This window comes from Heptranchias perlo, chromosome 17 (genome assembly GCF_035084215.1).
Source record: "Heptranchias perlo isolate sHepPer1 chromosome 17, sHepPer1.hap1, whole genome shotgun sequence".
NCBI lineage: Eukaryota > Metazoa > Chordata > Chondrichthyes > Hexanchiformes > Hexanchidae > Heptranchias > Heptranchias perlo.
In genome coordinates this window covers 50,777,867-50,783,507 of record NC_090341.1, presented here as the reverse complement: position 1 = coordinate 50,783,507, position 5,641 = coordinate 50,777,867, and positions in this window count along the sequence as shown.

Sequence of the window (5,641 nt, the reverse complement as noted above, 5' to 3'; positions counted from 1 at the left end):
ACTGTTACATGTTTCAGTGTGGAAGTGACACTGTTACATGTTTCAGTGGGGAAGGGTCACTGTTACATGTTTCAATGGGGAAGGGTCACTGTTACATGTTTCAGTGTGGAAGGGTCACTGTTACATGTTTCAGTGTGGAAGTGACACTGTTACATGTTTTGTTGGGGAAGGGTCACTGTTACATGTTTCAGTGTGGAAGGGTCACTGTTACATGTTTCAGCGGGGAAGGGTCACTGTTACATGTTTCAGTGTGGAAGTGACACTGTTACATGTTTCAGTGTGGAAGTGACACTGTTACATGTTTCAGTGGGGAAGGGTCACTGTTACATGTTTCAGTGTGGAAGTGACACTTACATGTTTCTGTGTGGAAGTGACATTGTTACATGTTTCAGTGGGGAAGGGTCACTGTTACATGTTTCAGTGTGGAAGGGTCACTGTTACATGTTTCAGTGTGGAATGGTCACTGTTACATGTTTCAGTGTGGAAGGGTCACTGTTACATGTTTCATTGAGGAAACGTCACAGTTACATGTTTCAGTGGGGAAGGGTCACTGTTACATGTTTCAGTGTGGAAGTGACACTGTTACATGTTTCAGTGTGAAAGGGTCACTGTTACATGTTTCATTGGGGAAGGGTCACTGTTACATGTTTCAGTGTGGAAGTGGCACTGTTACATGTTTCAGTGGGGAAGTGACACTGTTACATGTTTCAGTGGGGAAGGGTCACTGTTACATGTTTCAGTGGGGAAGGGTCACTGTTACATGTTTCAGTGGGGAAGGGTCACTGTTACATGTTTCAGTGGGGAAGTGACACTGTTATATGTTTCAGTGTGGAAGGGTCACTGTTACATGTTTCAGTGTGGAAGGGTCACTGTTACATGTTTCAGTGGGGAAGTGACACTGTTACATGTTTCAGTGTGCAAGGGTCACTGTTACATGTTTCAGTGGGGAAGTGACACTGTTACATGTTTCAGTGGGGAAGGGTCACTGTTACATGTTTCAGTGGGGAAGGGTCACTGTTACATGTTTCAGTGGGTAAGGGTCACTGTTACATGTTTCAGTGTGGAAGTGACACTGTTACATGTTTCAGTGGGGAAGTGACACTGTTACATGTTTTGTTGGGGAAGGGTCACTGTTACATGTTTCAGTGTGGAAGGGTCACTGTTACATGTTTCAGTGGGGAAGGGTCACTGTTACATGTTTCAGTGGGGAAGTGACACTGTTACATGTTTCAGTGTGGAAGGGTCACTGTTACATGTTTCAGTGTCACTATTACATGTTTCATTGAGGAAAGGTCACTGTGACATGTTTCAGTGGGGAAGGGTCACTGTTACATGTTTCAGTGTGGAAGGGTCACTGTTACATGTTTCAGTGGGGAAGGGTCACTGTTACATGTTTCAGTGGGGAAGGGTCACTGTTACATGTTTCAGTGTGGAAGGGTCACTGTTACATGTTTCAGTGGGGAAGGGTCACTGTTACATGTTTCAGTGTGGAAGTGACACTGTTACATGTTTCAGTGTGGAAATGACACTGTTACTTGTTTCAGTGTGGAAGGGTCACTGTTACATGTTTCAGTGGGGAAGGGTCACTGTTGCATGTTTCAGTGGGGAAGGGTCACTGTTACATGTTTCAGTGTGCAAGGGTCACTGTTACATGTTTCAGTGTGGAAGTGGCACTGTTACATGTTTCAGTGGGGAAGGGTCACTGTTACATGTTTCCATGTGGAAGGGTCACTTTTACATTTTGCAGTGTCACTGTTACATGTTTCAGTGTGGACGGGTCACTGTTACATGTTTCAGTGTGGAAGAGTCACTGTTACATGTTTCAGTGTCACTGTTACATGTTTCAGTGTGGCAAGGTCACTGTTACATGTTTCAGTGTCACTGTTACATGTTTTAGTGTGGAAGGGTCACTGTTACATGTTTCAGAGGGGAAGTGACACTGTTACATGTTTCAGTGTGGAAGGGTCACTGTTACATGTTTCAGTGTGGAAGGGTCACTGTTACATGTATCAGTGGGGAAGGGTCACTGTTACATGTTTCAGTGTGGAAGGGTCACTGTTACATGTTTCAGTGTGGAAGGGTCACTGTTACATGTTTCAGTGTGGAAGGGTCACTGTTACATGTTTCAGTGTCACTGTTACATGTTTCAGTGTGCAAGTGACACTGTTACATGTTTCAGTGTGGAAGGGTCACTGTTACATGTTTCAGTGTGGAAGTGACACTGTTACATATTTCAGTGTGGAAGGGTCACTGTTACATGTTTCAGTGGGGAAGGGTCACTGTTATGTGTTTCAGTGTGGAAGGGTCACTGTTACATGTTTCAGTGTGGAAGTGACACTGTTACATGTTTCAGTGGGGAAGTGACACTGTTACATGTTTTGTTGGGGAAGGGTCACTGTTACATGTTTCAGTGGGGAAGGGTCACTGTTACATGTTTCAGTGTGGAAGTGACACTGTTACATGTTTCAGTGTGGAAGGGTCACTGTTACATGTTTCAGTGTGGAAGGGTCACTGTTCAATGTTTCAGTGTGGAAGGGTCACTGTTACATGTTTCAGTGTCACTATTACATGTTTCATTGAGGAAAGGTCACTGTTACATGTTTCAGTGTGGAAGGGTCACTGTTACATGTTTCAGTGGGGAAGGGTCACTGTTACATTTTTCCGTGTGGAAGTGACACTGTTACATGTTTCAGTGTGGAAGGGTTACTGTTACATGTTTCAGTGGGGAAGGGTCACTGTTACATGTTTCAGTGGGGAAGGGTCACTGTTACATGTTTCAGTGTGGAAGGGTCACTGTTACATGTTTCAGTGTGGAAGGGTCACTGTTACATGTTTCAGTGTGGAAGGGTCACTGTTGCATGTTTCAGTGGGGAAGGGTCACTGTTACATGTTTCAGTGTGCAAGGGTCACTGTTACATGTTTCAGTGTGGAAGTGACACTGTTACATGTTTCAGTGGGGAAGGGTCACTGTTACATGTTTCAGTGTGGAAGGGTCACTGTTACATGTTTCAGTGTGGAAGGGTCACTGTTACATGTTTCAGTGGGGAAGGGTCACTGTTGCATGTTTCAGTGGGGAAGGGTCACTGTTACATGTTTCAGTGTGCAAGGGTCACTGTTACATGTTTCAGTGTGGAAGTGACACTGTTACATGTTTCAGTGGGGAAGGGTCACTGTTACATGTTTCAGTGGGGAAGGGTCACTGTTACATGTTTCAGTGTGGAAGGGTCACTGTTACATGTTTCAGTGGGGAAGGGTCACTGTTACATGTTTCAGTGTGGAAGGGTCACTGTTACATGTTTCAGTGGGGAAGGGTTACTGTTACATGTTTCAGTGTGGAAGTGACACTGTTACATGTTTCAGTGTGGAAATGACACTGTTACATGTTTCAGTGGGGAAGGGTCACTGTTACATGTTTCAGTGGGGAAGGGTCACTGTTACATGTTTCAGTGTGGAAGGGTCACTGTTACATGTTTCAGTGTGGAAGGGTCACTGTTACATGTTTCATTGGGGAAGGGTCACTGGTACATGTTTCAGTGTGGAAGTGGCACTGTTACATGTTTCAGTGTGGAAGGGTCACTGTTACATGTTTCAGTGGGGAAGGGTCACTGTTACATGTTTCAGTGGGGAAGGGTCACTGTTACATGTTTCAGTGGGGAAGTGACACTGTTACATGTTTCAGTGTGGAAGGGTCACTGTTACATGTTTCAGTGGGGAAGGGTCACTGTTATGTGTTTCAGTGTGGAAGGGTCACTGTTACATGTTTCAGTGTGGAAGTGACACTGTTACATGTTTCAGTGGGGAAGTGACACTGTTACATGTTTTGTTGGGGAAGGGTCACTGTTACATGTTTCAGTGGGGAAGGGTCACTGTTACATGTTTCAGTGTGGAAGTGACACTGTTACATGTTTCAGTGTGGAAGGGTCACTGTTACATGTTTCAGTGTGGAAGGGTCACTGTTCAATGTTTCAGTGTGGAAGGGTCACTGTTACATGTTTCAGTGTCACTATTACATGTTTCATTGAGGAAAGGTCACTGTTACATGTTTCAGTGTGGAAGGGTCACTGTTACATGTTTCAGTGGGGAAGGGTCACTGTTACATTTTTCCGTGTGGAAGTGACACTGTTACATGTTTCAGTGTGGAAGGGTTACTGTTACATGTTTCAGTGGGGAAGGGTCACTGTTACATGTTTCAGTGGGGAAGGGTCACTGTTACATGTTTCAGTGTGGAAGGGTCACTGTTACATGTTTCAGTGTGGAAGGGTCACTGTTACATGTTTCAGTGTGGAAGGGTCACTGTTGCATGTTTCAGTGGGGAAGGGTCACTGTTACATGTTTCAGTGTGCAAGGGTCACTGTTACATGTTTCAGTGTGGAAGTGACACTGTTACATGTTTCAGTGGGGAAGGGTCACTGTTACATGTTTCATTGTGGAAGGGTCACTGTTACATGTTTCAGTGTGGAAGGGTCACTGTTACATGTTTCAGTGGGGAAGGGTCACTGTTGCATGTTTCAGTGGGGAAGGGTCACTGTTACATGTTTCAGTGTGCAAGGGTCACTGTTACATGTTTCAGTGTGGAAGTGACACTGTTACATGTTTCAGTGGGGAAGGGTCACTGTTACATGTTTCAGTGGGGAAGGGTCACTGTTACATGTTTCAGTGTGGAAGGGTCACTGTTACATGTTTCAGTGGGGAAGGGTCACTGTTACATGTTTCAGTGTGGAAGGGTCACTGTTACATGTTTCAGTGGGGAAGGGTCACTGTTACATGTTTCAGTGTGGAAGTGACACTGTTACATGTTTCAGTGTGGAAATGACACTGTTACATGTTTCAGTGGGGAAGGGTCACTGTTACATGTTTCAGTGGGGAAGGGTCACTGTTACATGTTTCAGTGTGGAAGGGTCACTGTTACATGTTTCAGTGTGGAAGGGTCACTGTTACATGTTTCATTGGGGAAGGGTCACTGGTACATGTTTCAGTGTGGAAGTGGCACTGTTACATGTTTCAGTGTGGAAGGGTCACTGTTACATGTTTCAGTGGGGAAGGGTCACTGTTACATGTTTCAGTGGGGAAGGGTCACTGTTACATGTTTCAGTGGGGAAGTGACACTGTTACATGTTTCAGTGTGGAAGGGTCACTGTTACATGTTTCAGTGGGGAAGGGTCACTGTTACATGTTTCATTGGGGAAGGGTCACTGTTACATGTTTCAGTGTGGAAGGGTCACTGTTACATGTTTCAGTGGGGAAGGGTCACTGTTACATGTTTCAGTGGGGAAGGGTCACTGTTACATGTTTCAGTGGGGAAGGGTCACTGTTACATGTTTCAGTGGGGAAGTGACACTGTTACATGTTTCAGTGTGGAAGGGTCACTGTTACATGTTTCAGTGGGGAAGGGTCACTGTTACATGTTTCAGTGTGCAAGGGTCACTGTTACATGTTTCAGTGTGGAAGTGACACTGTTACATGTTTCAGTGGGGAAGGGTCACTGTTACATGTTTCCATGTGGAAGGGTCACTTTTACATGTTGCAGTGTCACTGTTACATGTTTCAGTGTGGATGGGTCACTGTTACATGTTTCAGTGTGGAAGAGTCACTGTTACATGTTTCAGTGTCACTGTTACATGTTTCAGTGTGGCAAGGTCAC